At 44.8% G+C, this 13,574-nt stretch overlaps 1 protein-coding gene across 1 annotated transcript in view; it reads left to right on the top strand.

The window, feature by feature from the left end:
- The first annotated feature begins 540 nt into the window (after positions 1 to 540).
- GREB1 (growth regulating estrogen receptor binding 1) overlaps positions 541 to 13,574 on the top strand; it is a 223,965-nt gene continuing 210,931 nt past the window's right edge. Inside the window, exon 1 of the mRNA XM_073674150.1 lies at positions 541 to 657. The gene's annotated coding sequence lies outside the window, so the exon portion shown is untranslated. The remainder of the gene's footprint in view (positions 658 to 13,574) is intronic.

Here is a 13,574-nt window from a genome sequence, read left to right as displayed (position 1 = left end):
AAACTTGCGAAATCGGCAGAGTATCAAATACTTATTTACCCCACTGTATATGTCCCCCCCCCCCCCGAGTGCCATCCTATATAATTTCCCGTAGTGCCATCCATAAACCCAGATCCACCTACTGTGTATAATACTCTGATTTTCGGTGAGGATCACTTCCTTTTGGCGTTGCCTCTTGGTAGCACATGGCCAGGTGGTCGCTCCAATACGTCCGCTTTTACAATGACAGCTTCTCATCTAAGTCTTTTCATTCCTCCGGTCGCCTAATGGTGGGAATATCTGTTTTGTGGACTTTATGGTTTGTCCACTATTGTGAGAGAATGATGAGACTGCCAGAAATCTGTCAGTGCCTCCCTGACCTCTGCCTGCAAGGTCTCAGGCTGCCCCTGGGGGTAGCCCTGTCTTGGCCTCAGTCTTTATCCCTCTAACACCTTTCTCCCCTAATGGATTACTTCCCCCAGCCCCCTCCTTATCCACTCCCCTTGAAAACCACTGCAAACAAGAAGTGCTGGTTCTAGAGGAGGGGAGTGGGAAAATCCTGGGGGAGGGGAAAATATTCGGCAACAGGAGGCTCAGCATCTAGAGGAGAAGTGCAGACTCTGGTCACTTCTGTACCACTGTCTGTATCCTTCTACTAAGGACTAGGACACCCCAGAGGTGAGTGGATTACTGCACCAGGGTCCATCACTGGGTAAATTGGGTGGTCCCATACTTGGGATTGTTAAGTGTGGGTGATTCTTGTCTTGGAGTTTTTGGAATGAAGAATTGTCTCGCCTGTCCCTGCAGGGCTAAGGGACTACAGACCTTACTGGTCATTATGGAAGCATGTGCCGGGGAGGGGGCTAGCCATGAAAATAGCATTAGAAAAACTGCTACATTGTTTCTAAAGACAGCAGTAACTTTTTAGGTTCAATGGAGAGGTTTTTTTATGTATAGAGCAAAAACTTTCTAGAACTTTTTTCCGTGCATCGTGCAAAATAGCTGAATGCGGCCATAGACGCACAGATAGACAGTTCTGCCAGATCAGATCTCTGTGATGGAAATCTATTCTATGAGTTAGAACATTAACTTTCATAGGTCGTATAATGCAAAAGATTGATAGTCGTAATAAGAAAAATGTATCACTATGGAAAATATTTGCCATAGTTTCCATTATATGTGTAATATTTTATGTAAGATTTCTGCACTTGTCCATTCAGGAGGGGGCGTCTGTTGGTCACGTTGATGTATTAGTATTATTAATATGCATTTTAGTAATTATGTATAGTTATCATTTTTAGAAATTTATTCAAAGTTCATACAATTTATTGGAAGGTTGAACAAACACATTAGTGTCAATCATCGAACGTGGTGTCCTGATTTCATCCATGAAGACAGATGTCGGTGGAAAAGAAAGATTGGGCAGTTTGATTTCAACATGCCTGATCCTTTTATTCTGAGAGGATGAGAAGCATTACTCCCCTTTCCCCATTTAGAACACATTCATGTGGGGTGAGGTTGGGATAAATAGCTACTTGTGTACGGCCAGTTTATTGTGTAAACTGACCGCTGTTTGTTGACATTTGCTGCCGAGGAACCGAGGATTTTGGCACATTGTATTTCTGCAATATTTTTATTGTTTTTACCTGATCCTTTGTTCTGACTTGAGGTGTCTGGTGTCCCCTTACCAACTTCGCCCTATGGAGGTGAACATATATTTTAGACTAATCTGGTTTTGGTAGATGGCCATTCGGCAGACAGCCGGTGGCCATAGGCAATAATGGACTGAATTTCTATGTCCAGAGATTGCCATCAAGATGCTGATAACGTATACGAGTTGGGTGGGTAGTTTCGGTCTTTTGACATTCCTGCTGTCGCCCACCTGTCATCTAATGATATCTACAATCTGAAATACCTGTTCTGTGTCTTCCCTAAGGAAACTACTGTATCATGCTTTGCATTAGGACCCAGGTTCGGACTGGCCCATAGGGGAACAGGGGAATCCCCTGGTGGGCTCCTGTGCTGATATGGGCCCCCAATCCCACTGTATGGGCAGTACTTGGCATAATTTACCTAATTCAATCTGTACAGAAAAAAGCAGCATATCATCATTCATTAATCAAACTACCCAGTTTATTATTATATAGAGATATAGGTAAATTCGTGAACGAGGGTAGTATAATATTTGCATGCAGGTGAAAAGTGGGGCCCCCAAGGTCAAGGTTACTGGTGGGCCCTTGGCACCCTAGTCCGACACTGTTAGGACCAATCACATTAGTGTGTTGGAATAAGGATTGGGTACCGATTTATTTTTTCTATTATTTTTTCCTATTTACAATTCTTTTTCTATGTACCCTGGATGATGCGCGATATACGAGTTGGTTCTAGAACAAGATGGACTTTGTTTCAACCTTCTTACAATGTCTGCATTGAATTTGTACTGACTTTTTATAGGGAACCTGGTTCATTCTGCCCAATTGACTGACACCAGGTTGACCGTTTTCTAAAATGTTCTAACATGTCAGAGAAAATATACTTTAAAGATCTGTCCGGGAGCCATCGGCGTAGACGAGACTAGTCCGGCTCCATTCCCAGACAGCTCTTTCTAGCATCATTGCAGGTGATTGATGGGCCTTTTCCATAGCGAGATCTGTCAATCATCTCTGGCAGCGCTTGGAAGAGACGGCCAGTTGCAGTGCAGGAATAGTCTAGTCTCCGGCTTTGGTCCCCTTAAAATATGTTTCCTCTAAAACGTTCCAGCATAAACCTTGCTGAAATCATAAGTATGAAACTTCCATACAATCCATAAAATGTGTCTGAGAAACTATAGTCAACAGACACATAAAGACTCCGACCATGGATGACACAAAGAAAAAGGAGAGAAGGCGTTCAAATAAAGATATTTAATCAAGTGATAATATATAGTTTCACAGCTTATTTCTGGAATAAGACAGGTGGGCACAGAAGGGGTCAATGCGTAGCTCACACAAATATACAATCATATGTATATATAAGATATTACCCCCTGATGAAGCTATAACTAAAAGAGGAAACGTATGTTGGGGTTTGTAAGCGGGGGATTCTTCCGCTGTGGGGTCCATGCATGGCGCTATACTGTGCCTAATTTGGGCATGGTATCTTCTAACCATATTCTCAATCTGCAACATAATGCTTTCATTTTTGCGGTTACTTCCTATTGGTCCTTTTGTGTCATGATTATTTACAATTTTTGTGGTTTGTAGAGAAATATGGTTATTTGTGATTATAGCAATATACAATTGATGTGGACTGATACAATCTTCTTACTATTAAGGACATTTTATTACAACATGCGGTTTGTCCTGCAAATCAATTACTATACAGAATATACATATTTTTTGGACCTATGGCTGTATACATTTGATTGTATATTTGTGTGAGCTATGCATTGACCCCTTCTGTGCCCACCTGTCTTGTTCCAGAAATAAGCTGTGAAACTATATATTATCACTTGATTACATATCTTTATTTGCACGCCTTCTCTCCTTTTTCTTTTTGTCGTTCTTGCTGAAATCATGCAGCCAGGCTTTGATTCATGCTGCCTGTGGTTTGGGCAACATCAATCAGGTGACAGGTTCCCTTTTTGGTGCTGTGTTCTGCATTTTGTTGTACATTTTAGCTGTATTTTCTCCCCTCGCTTGGATGCATGCAGTATATGAGTAAGAAAGGAATAAAAAATAACAACCGGAGCCTTATGCTAGGACCAATGTCGTGTTCGCTTTTCAGACCTTCTCAATATGGATCTAAAAAGGAGATGAAATTCTTGTTAACTTAAAGGGGTATTCCCATCTCCAAGATCCTATCCCACCCAATATGTAGTAGGTGTAATAATAATAATATTAGCAAATGCCTCCAATTAAGAATATAGTATAGTATTTTTGATTCGCTATGCCACTTACCTCATGTGCAGGTAATACAGGACCTTAGGTATCCACAGTTACGACCACTAGCAGCTAGCTAACTAACTGTCACTATATCAGTGGACGTAACCATGGATACCTAAGGTCCTGCAATGCCTGCACATGAGGAAAGAGACATAGCGAATCAAAAATACTATACTATATTTCTAATTGGAGGTATCTGCTAATATTATTCTTATTACACCTACTACATATTGGGATAGGATCTTGGAGATGGGAATACCCCTTTAAAGAAGACCTGTCATCAGGTCAAAAGTGGCCCATACACATGCAAAAAAGTCATCTGAACCCCCGATCCTTGATTTTGGCAGGATTGGCCGATCACCTGATGTGTATGTGGGCCTACTGAGATGATGTCGGGGGACAGTTACAATATTTTTGTTTTCGGGGGAAGTAAGCCTCTGACAATCGAGTTTGGCAGTGATTTTTTTCCTCTTCGCGCAATGAAAATACATGACAAGCAAAGCCGAGCTTTCACCTTTATGGGGAAGTCGGTAGAGATAACTGCTGGCTAATAAATAGTTTGGCCGATAGTTATCTCATGTGTATGTCCAACTTTACAGGTGAACCACCTGAAGGAGGCATTGGAGTGTTTTTTTTTTTCCATTCTTTTAACTTTTGCTGGATCTTTTAACAAGCTTGTTGATAATTTTCAATAGCAGAATTGTGAATGCAGCTCTAGACTAAATGCTGTAACTAAAGATCAGTACATGACCTAGATTGTCCAGCCGATGGACATCGGGGTGGCAACCGGGAGCAAGAAGGGCCATCTAAAAGCTTTCACAAAGGGAAGCCACCGTTTCCTGTCCCTTGCCGTGGTCTTCTCATCTGGATGGTTAGGGAACATTGATGAGGGACCTTCTCTCTATAGACACAGCTTGCAATAGACCGTCATATAGGAGTTAGTTTTACCTTCTTTCCTGATAATTTGTTGAACTAGTTGGACTTTTTGGCCACGGCCCCACTATCAGTATTTGGTCAGTATTCTGTCAGTATTTTTTCTCAGGAGTGGGAGACAAAACCAGTTGAGGAACAATCAGAGAAAAGGTATAATAGAAATAAGTCACCAATTCTGCATTTATCACCCACTCCTGGTTTTGTCTCCCACTCCTGAGAAAAAATACTGACTGAATACTGATAGTGGGGCCGTGGCCTTCTTCAACTTTACTGATAGTGTTCATATCACTTTTATTGTCTGGCATGCTGCTTTTTTTCTTTGCACTTGGATGAAGAAAGTTAGGTTCTAAGACTAAGAGAAAAAAATATAAAATAAATATAGGTATGAGATAAGCCATCCAAGGTGAACATGCTCTTTATCATATTCTGTAATGATTTTGATGGATTCAATATTTATGTAGAGGCAGTGGATAGGTTAATACTGCACCAACTTGAGTATATATGACGCGCAACAAATTGCGCTATAATCTCTAGGTGGTGCACATCGCGAAACGGCCGCCGCCTACATGCACAACGCAAAACGTTGTATCCTAGCTGCGATTCTTTATTCAAAAAAAGATACAAGACACTTCTAGTGAGTTCCGATTTTTCTTCTTTCTAATGGAATTTTGAAGTATTTAACCTTTAATTGCCAGGGATATGGAGAGGACAGGAGCTTTTCTTACTGGTATCACCCCCTCTTACTAAATACAGTAGGGATTATACGTTCTTTCTTCCAAAAGTGTGAGAATATGAACAGTTGTAAATCTAATCACCACCTGTGGCTCATAGGTGTACGGGGATCTAGATCAGGGTTCCCCAACTCCGGTCCTCAAGGCCCACCAACAGGTCATGTTTTCAGGATTTCCTTAGTATTGTACAGGTGGTGTAATTATTACCTGTGCAGGTGATGCAGTTATCACCTGAGCAATAGTAAGGAAATCCTGAAAACATGACCTGTTGGTGGGCCTTGAGGACTGGAGTTGGGGAACCCTGATCTAGATGGTGAAGATTTTGGCTATTCAGCTCTCATCATTATATGCATATAGACATAGAGGTAATTGGCATGTATGAACTCTATAAATTAATGATTATTGATGTGCATCTCTGCTTCTGCTTAGCTCAGACTTTTAGCCATAAATAATAATTTGTATGCATTTTTTTTACAAAACATGTTGCTCAAAAATTGCATTCAGGCTTTGTACGCTCTGTTTTGAGAATCCATTGCAGATTCAACCATATGTACCAGTAAAATACAGTATCATTGTACAATGACAGAACTTTTTGTAAGTTAGTGGGATATGTCTGGTAAGCTTGTTTGGGATCTTTCAGACTCCATTGGGCTCTATCATGTGACGGATCCAGCCCTTAGTAAATTTCATTGTTCGGCTCCGTGAAGAACTCAGATGTGAACATAGCCTAAGCGATATCTATTTCTGGGACATCAGAGTGACAACCAACACAGCTGGTATTACGGCTACTATAGGGGTTGTCACTCCGCATTCCAAGAGTCTTGTAAGGCCAAGTTATCTATCCTTGCAGTGATACATCCTCCACTTACATCTCGTGTAATTTGTAGTTTAACGCCACTGCCGGTGTCCCCGCATGGCTCCCTCTTCCCCCACCATGCAGGGAAGCTGGCATACTCACCGCCCTGGTCCCGCTGCGCGGTCCCCTGTGTTTTCCCTGCTTTCTGGTCTGTGTGCACGCCACCCAATGGCACACCTAATGCATGCTCATGCGCTCCCCTGTTCTTAAAGGGGCAGCACACACATATAGTGAAATGCCCTCAGCCTTGAGCTGAGAGGCATTTAGTGTTAATGTTCACTTGCAAGATGGCTCCCAGCCAATAGCTGGGAAGCATCTTGTATAAAAGACTCCCTCTCCCATAAGGAGTCGTCAAGCAACACATTCAGCCATTAGGTAGTAAAGTGTTCTACTAGTGCAGTTGTGAAGTCCCTGGTCCAGTGCGGCCAGTCCTGAACCTCGTCCCCCAGCCCATGTGCGGCTGGTACTAAAACAAAGTCTCTGAATCAGTCCAGTCTGAACGTATCCCGAATCCGTGTCATTAATCGTACTGTGGACGAGCCAGAACCTATTAGTCTGAATGAAGCTCTAGTCCTTATCAATGTCGGCTAACCTGACCCCAGGGGTCACCAGCTGCAGTACTGGGAACTGCCTAGGAGTGGTACCTGGCGGCTACCTGCAGCCCAGCGTGTCTCCACCATCAGGATCTCCAGTGAACACCAGGTAGCCACTTAGCTATGCCCCTTCCTAGGTAAGCCTGGGCCTGTGGCACAGTGGGTACATGAACCACGTCCAACGTTTGCGGGTGTGACCCCTACGCTGATTTGTGGATGAAGACCCCAGTGGGGTTGTGATGCGCCCCCTGGGCCATGTTTGGGGCATACCCGGAGCCGGATCTGTTGGGGGTGGTAGTCCTCGTGGCGGTGACCCGGTCCGTGCCCAGGGTGTCAAACTAAGTGGCAATGTTTATAGTGGCAGATGTGATATTGTTCGACTACGCCACCCGTTGAATGCGGTTACGAAACCGCCGCTGCAGGGCAGACCGCTGAGGCCGGTGGTACAGTTGTGCAGCGTGGGTAGTATAACCCCCAACGGGAGGGGTATGGCCTCAGGGCAGCGGACGTGGATGATGGGGATGGTAGAATTGCACGCAGGCACCAGGAACCACTCAGAGACGGTGCGGTGTAGTTCAGGGTCTTTACTGGTGACAAAGATAGACCCTCCCGGGAGTACTGGCTAGCGGTCGGGGTCTGGTCAGTCCATGAGCAGACAGGATCTCCCATGGCCAGGCGGAGTTGTAGGCCTCCCCAACTAACTGTACTCTTCTTGGCTACCTTGCTAGAAGCGGGTAAAAGTAGCCCACGTCCCTGAGTGTACCGTGTGGTGCTCACCCGTATGGCCGGTGACTCGGGGCCTTGTGGTAGCCTCCGCTCCACGACGGCGGTGCTGGTCCCTTGCGTGTGACTGTGCCTTCGGGTTTCTTGGCCAGAGGACCTGAAATCCCCTGCCGGTCGGTTTCTGCTGCTGGGTATGGAACAGTCCCCACAGCCTCGGACTCCGTGTCCGGTGAGATCTCTTCAGCCAAGGCGAGCTATCTAGCTTCCAGCCTCTGGCACTCACTCCTGCTCCTACAGGGCTCCTGTTGTCACTTTCCCTGCAACTGCTCCACACCAGACCAGACTGTGTCTCTGTCTCTGTCTGTGTTCTTTTCTAACCCCACCTCAGCCCCAGTTTATATAGGGGAAGTTCTTCCCCTCCCAGGACTGGGCAGGAGGTGTGGCATGCTTAGGATTCCTGACCAGGAGACCTCCCACCTGCTCACAGACGTAATATTGCTATTACTGTGGTAACCAGACCCCTGGGGTTCCACAGTTGTCTCCAGCTGAAACTCATGACTGCCCACCATGTTATGCCTTAGCCTTGTTATTGTTGCAAAATCTTGGCATACGAGAGGTTCTTTCTGGTCCAGCCCAACTGTAAAGGTGGTTACCACCAAGATTTCCAAGAAAAAGAGCGAAATAAAATTATTGTCCAGGATTAGAAAAATAAAACACAGCATCTTTTTTTCCTGGAAATGGCAGCACTTCTGGTACTGCATCTCAGATCCTTTGAAGAGAATTATACCGAGCTGCCATACCATACACGACCTGTGGACAGGTGTGGCGCTGTTCTTGAAAGAAAGGAGCCATGTTATTTTAATCAATGAAGCGTTGCTAAAAACGTACATGTGAAGTCTTCAGAGCGAATCATGTGCACCTTCCTCTAGCGGATTTCAGTATTGTGATACTCTTAAAGGGAATTTTTCACCATGTTTTTGCTACATAATCTGAGAGCAGCATGATGTAGGGACAGAGACCGTGATTTCAGCGATGTGTCACTTACTGAGCCACATGCTGCCATTTTTATACATCACAGTTTTCTCCGCTGCATATATAGCAGTTCTCTGAATGCTGAGCCCTGTATAACCCCGCCCACACCACTGATTGGCAGCTTTCTGTGTAGACTGTATATTGGACAGAAAGCTGCCAATCAGTGGTGGGGGCGGGGTTGGACTAGGAGACACGAGTCACCTAGTCCTGTAGTGATAATCACCTGCTGATAAAACACTGATTTTATTGAAACTGCAACACACAGCCCATTAAAGTGACTCATTGCTGGAATCAGGGTCTCTGCCCCTACAGCATGCTGTTCTAAGATTAGATATCAAAAACCTGCTGACAGATTCCTTCTAAGTAGTATGTAGTCGTGTGAAAAGTGTCTCCCTATGTTGGATGGACATAATAAAGAAGTTATTGCAGAGGATGGACTCTGTGCATCTGCCAGAAGAATGGAGGAGACTGGGGAGAAGAGGGATTGTCCCTATTAAAGAGTGAAGTAGGAATGTAGACCTATTGTTTAATGTGTATTGTCCTCTGGAGAGCTCTTAACACTTGTATGGTGCACACAATTTACAGCAGGAGAAATAAGTATTGAACACGTCACCAATTTTCTAAGTAAATATATTTCTAAAGGTGCTATTGACATGAAATTCTCACCAGATGTTGGTAACAACCAATCCAATCTGCACAAGAAAAGAAATCAAACCATAGATGTCCATAAATTGTGTAATAATGAGAAATGACACAAGGAAAAAGTATTGAACACGCTTACTGAAATTTATTTAATACTTTGTACAAAAGCCTTTGTTGGTGATGACAGTTTCAATGCGCCTCCTGTATGGAGAAACTAGTCGCAGGCATTACTCAGGCGTGATTTTGGCCAATTCTTCCACACAAAAACTCCTCACATTCTGAAGCTTCCGTGGGCTCCTTGTATGGACTCTGAGCTTTAGTTCCTTCTGGCGTGCTCATTAGCAATTCTGTTCAGATGTACCCAGTTATAATATGATCACAGTACCCCCATTAAAACGACCACACACCAGTATTTTTTATTATTATTATTACTTACCATTAAAGATCTGTCACCTCTTTTAACAATACAAATCTCATTTATTAATAAATAGATTTTGTTTTAGACCTGATGAGGCTGCTGTGCTTACTTTGAAAATCCACATCAAAATTATTTTTATAATTATGATGATAATGGGGTTTTCTGGTCTTAAGATATTGATGTCCTAAGTTCAGAAAAGGTCACGAAGTCGCAAAAACAGTTCAAGACAGGAAGAAAGTCCATTTTTTCACTTTGCATCAAATTCATCAGTCGCAAGCACCATTTTGATGAAAGTGGCAACTAATACCACAGGACAAAAAAGTAAGGTAACTTACAAGAAATACAAATGATGACTAGGGGCCAAGTAGGTCTTCTTCAGCTTCTTGCCTGATGGTCACCAGCCTGAGAGTAGATAAATGGTGTACTGTCAGTGCTACCGATGGAGCAGGAGCTGGTTTGTACATAGGGTTTAGCTTTTAGTGGTGCGCTAGTGATCTGATTTATGTCTGCCGCTTGCATTAATCGGATAGACTGAAACATTATGTCTGCTGCACCTCATAACGACCCGGCCTGTTCATTTCCTGAGTCCATGTCTGTGCCCTGGCTCCAGTCACTCATGGAAAATATGGAAACATATAATAGACCCAAGCAGAATGCATCAATTAGCATTAGTTAAAATATTTTGCATTGTCCATTTTTGGACAATCCATCTTTCTTAGAAATACCCAGTGATCAGATTATGATCAGGGGCTATGTCGCCACTTGGGATCCCCTCAATCAGTTGTAAACTACGGAAGAACCTAAGAGTAAATTTTCAATTTCTCTACAGCACCACCACAGGAAAAATGAGGCATTACACCCTGCCTATTGAAATCAAGTAGACTAATGTGTATGCAAGTACATGCTGGACCCTCCGGGGTTAGAGGTGTTTTTTTTGTAGCTGCTCTTTGCCTAATGAGTCCAGAAAAGGGGGACTTTTTTTTATTAAAGGGAATCTATTAGTAGCATCAACCCTCCTAAACCGTCTATTTGGGCATGTAAGTGATAAGAAGTTGAATAAAATGACACCTTGATTCCTGTGATCTGATGTCTTATTCTAGAGAAATCCACATTTTTCTTAATATGTAAATGGGCTGTTAAGATCTATGGGCCGGACATAGCTCTCCCTGAGAATCTGCTCCCAGAGCTTGGGCAATATCAGTTGAGACATGTAATGACTGACATGCAGAAGAAAGAACAGCGTCCAATACAGAGTGTTGAATTTCAAAGGTATAATTTATTCCGCCATAGTATAGCAACGTTTCAACCTCTCATAGGTCTTTGTCAAGAAAGTCTTCTGCATGCTGTGTTTCTCCAAGTTGGTTCCTTGGACTTGGAACGTGCGTCCAGCTTAGTGAGTGCTGTCAGCTCCTTCTCTTTATGTAATGACTGACAGTCTGCTCTCCTTATCTAAATGTCTCACACTGGTAATGGCAATTGTATTCAGCTTTCTATGACCTACATGTCCGTATAGATGACTTAGGAGGGTTGATCCTACTGACAGATTCCCTTTCACTGTACTTTGGAATATGGATTCTTTATTTGGGTCTATGTGCAAGATCAGAAGGTGCTGCCGGCCGCACACGACTGAAACTCTGCCCACCATTTACAGGACGATTCCCAACCAAATCAGGGGCCTTTGCCACCACAGCTGTGCAGAGTTTCGGCCATGCAATCAAGCCGCTCCTTCATATCTTACCCTAAAAGTCATCATTCTCGGCAACACACTCCTTCAAAACTTCCTATATTAACAATTGTTCATTACCAGGCAGTGTAATTGGCTGTAAATGAGTGCCGATTGTCTTTGTGTCGATTGTGTCGTCGATGGGTGCTTATACGGTGGCTCAGTGGTTAGCACTGCAGCCTTGCAGCGCTGGGGTCCTGGTTCAAATCCCACCAAGGACGACATCTGCAAGGAGTTTGTATGTTCTCACTGTGTTTGTGTGGGTTTCCTCCGGGTTCTCCGGTTTCCTCCCACACTCCAAAGACATACTGATAAAGAATGTAGATTGTGAGCCCCAATGGGGACAGTGATGATAATGTATGTAAAGCGCTGTGGGAATATGTTGGTGATATATAAAAATAAACATTATTATTAGTAGTAGTATTCGGGCAGGCTTACCGTAAGCTCTAACTTTATCTGGGCCCCCTTTATCTAATATGTCTATTTTACCAGCCCGTAAAGGGGTTGTCATGGCTAAATAAAAGCTTTACAAAGGCCATATATGTAACGAAAATAACAAACTGAGCCATGCTCAGCTGCTGTCTCCCCCCATGTATCCAGTGTAGGCCGTCTTCACTTCTTGGTCTGCATCGGCATTGGAAGTGATGGCCGTTCCTCTGTCACTGGGCCGCGTTATTGAATCTTTCTTTGTTGTAATCTATATTTCAGAGTCACCTGAACCTGCCCACCAGAGTAGTCTCTTGCTGGCTTCTACACAGAATTGGGAGTTTGCCCCCTTATAGGTTTATGTGACGCACCCCTGGGCCTTCGTCGCGCGGCATCGCGCGCACGGGAGCTTACCCGGAGCCGGATCTGTTGAGGGTTGTAGTCTCGGGCGGTGACCCGGTCCGTGCCCAGGGAGTCAAACTGAGCGGCGATGTATTAGCGGTAGATGTTGGACGACTACGCCACCCGTTGAATGCAGCGAAGGAGCTGCCGCTGCAGGGCAGACCGCTGAGGCCGGTGGTAGGATTGTGCAGCGTGATAGTATCACCCCCAACGGGAGGGGTATGGCCTCAGGGCAGCCGACGTGGATGATGGGGGTAGCAGGAATCACTCAGAGACGATGCGGTGTAATTCAGGGTCTTTACTGGTGATAAAGATAGACCCTCCCGGAGTACTGGCTAGCGATCGGGGCCTGGTCAGTCCTTGAGCAGATGGGATCTCCCCTGGCCAGGCGGAGTTGTAGGCCTCCCAAACTGACTGTACTCTTCTGGCTACCTTGCTAGAGGCGGGTATAAGTAGCCCACGTCCCTGAGTGTACCGTGTGGTGCTCACCCGTATGGCCGGTGACTCGGGGCCTTCTAGTGGCGTCCACTCCACGACGGCGGTGCTGGTCCCACGCGTGTGACCGTGCCTTCGGGTTTCTTGGCCAGAGGACCTGAAATCCCCTGCTGGGCGGTTTCTGCTGCTGGGTAAAGATTAGTCCCCACAGCCTCGGACTCCGGGTCCGGTGATAGCTTCTCAGTCAGGGCGAGCTCTGCAGCTGCCAGCCCCTGACTCCTTATAGCACTGCTCCCACAGAGCTCCTGATGTTCTTTTCCTAGATCTGCTTCTCTTCTCTGTCTCTACTTCTTCTCTACTCTCCAACCCTGCCTCAGCCCTAGGTTTATATAGGGGAAGTTCTTCCCCTCCCAGGACTGGGCAGGAGGTGTGGCATGCACAGGATCCCTGACCAAGAGACCTCCCACCTGCTCTCAGACATAACATTGCTGTTACTGTGGAAACCAGACCCCTGGGGTGCCACATATGCATCTCTTTGGCTTTCCTAGGGCTCGTGCAGACGACCATATAACTCGGACAAGTGCTATCTGTCTTTTCGACGGATAGCGCTTGTCCCCATGTTGTTCTATGGGGCCATGCACATGTCTAATTTTTTCCTCAGTTCAATCAGTGGAAAAAATTGCTGCATGCATGATTTGCATTCGAGAGTCAGATGGCACTCGCCTATTCAACTCTATGGGTACATGGGAAAACATCGG

Source organism: Phyllobates terribilis, unplaced genomic scaffold (genome assembly GCF_046119375.1).
Source record: "Phyllobates terribilis strain yellow unplaced genomic scaffold, ASM4611937v1 Scaffold_3__8_contigs__length_932513732, whole genome shotgun sequence".
NCBI lineage: Eukaryota > Metazoa > Chordata > Amphibia > Anura > Dendrobatidae > Phyllobates > Phyllobates terribilis.
This window is presented reverse-complemented; position numbering and strand designations above follow the sequence as displayed.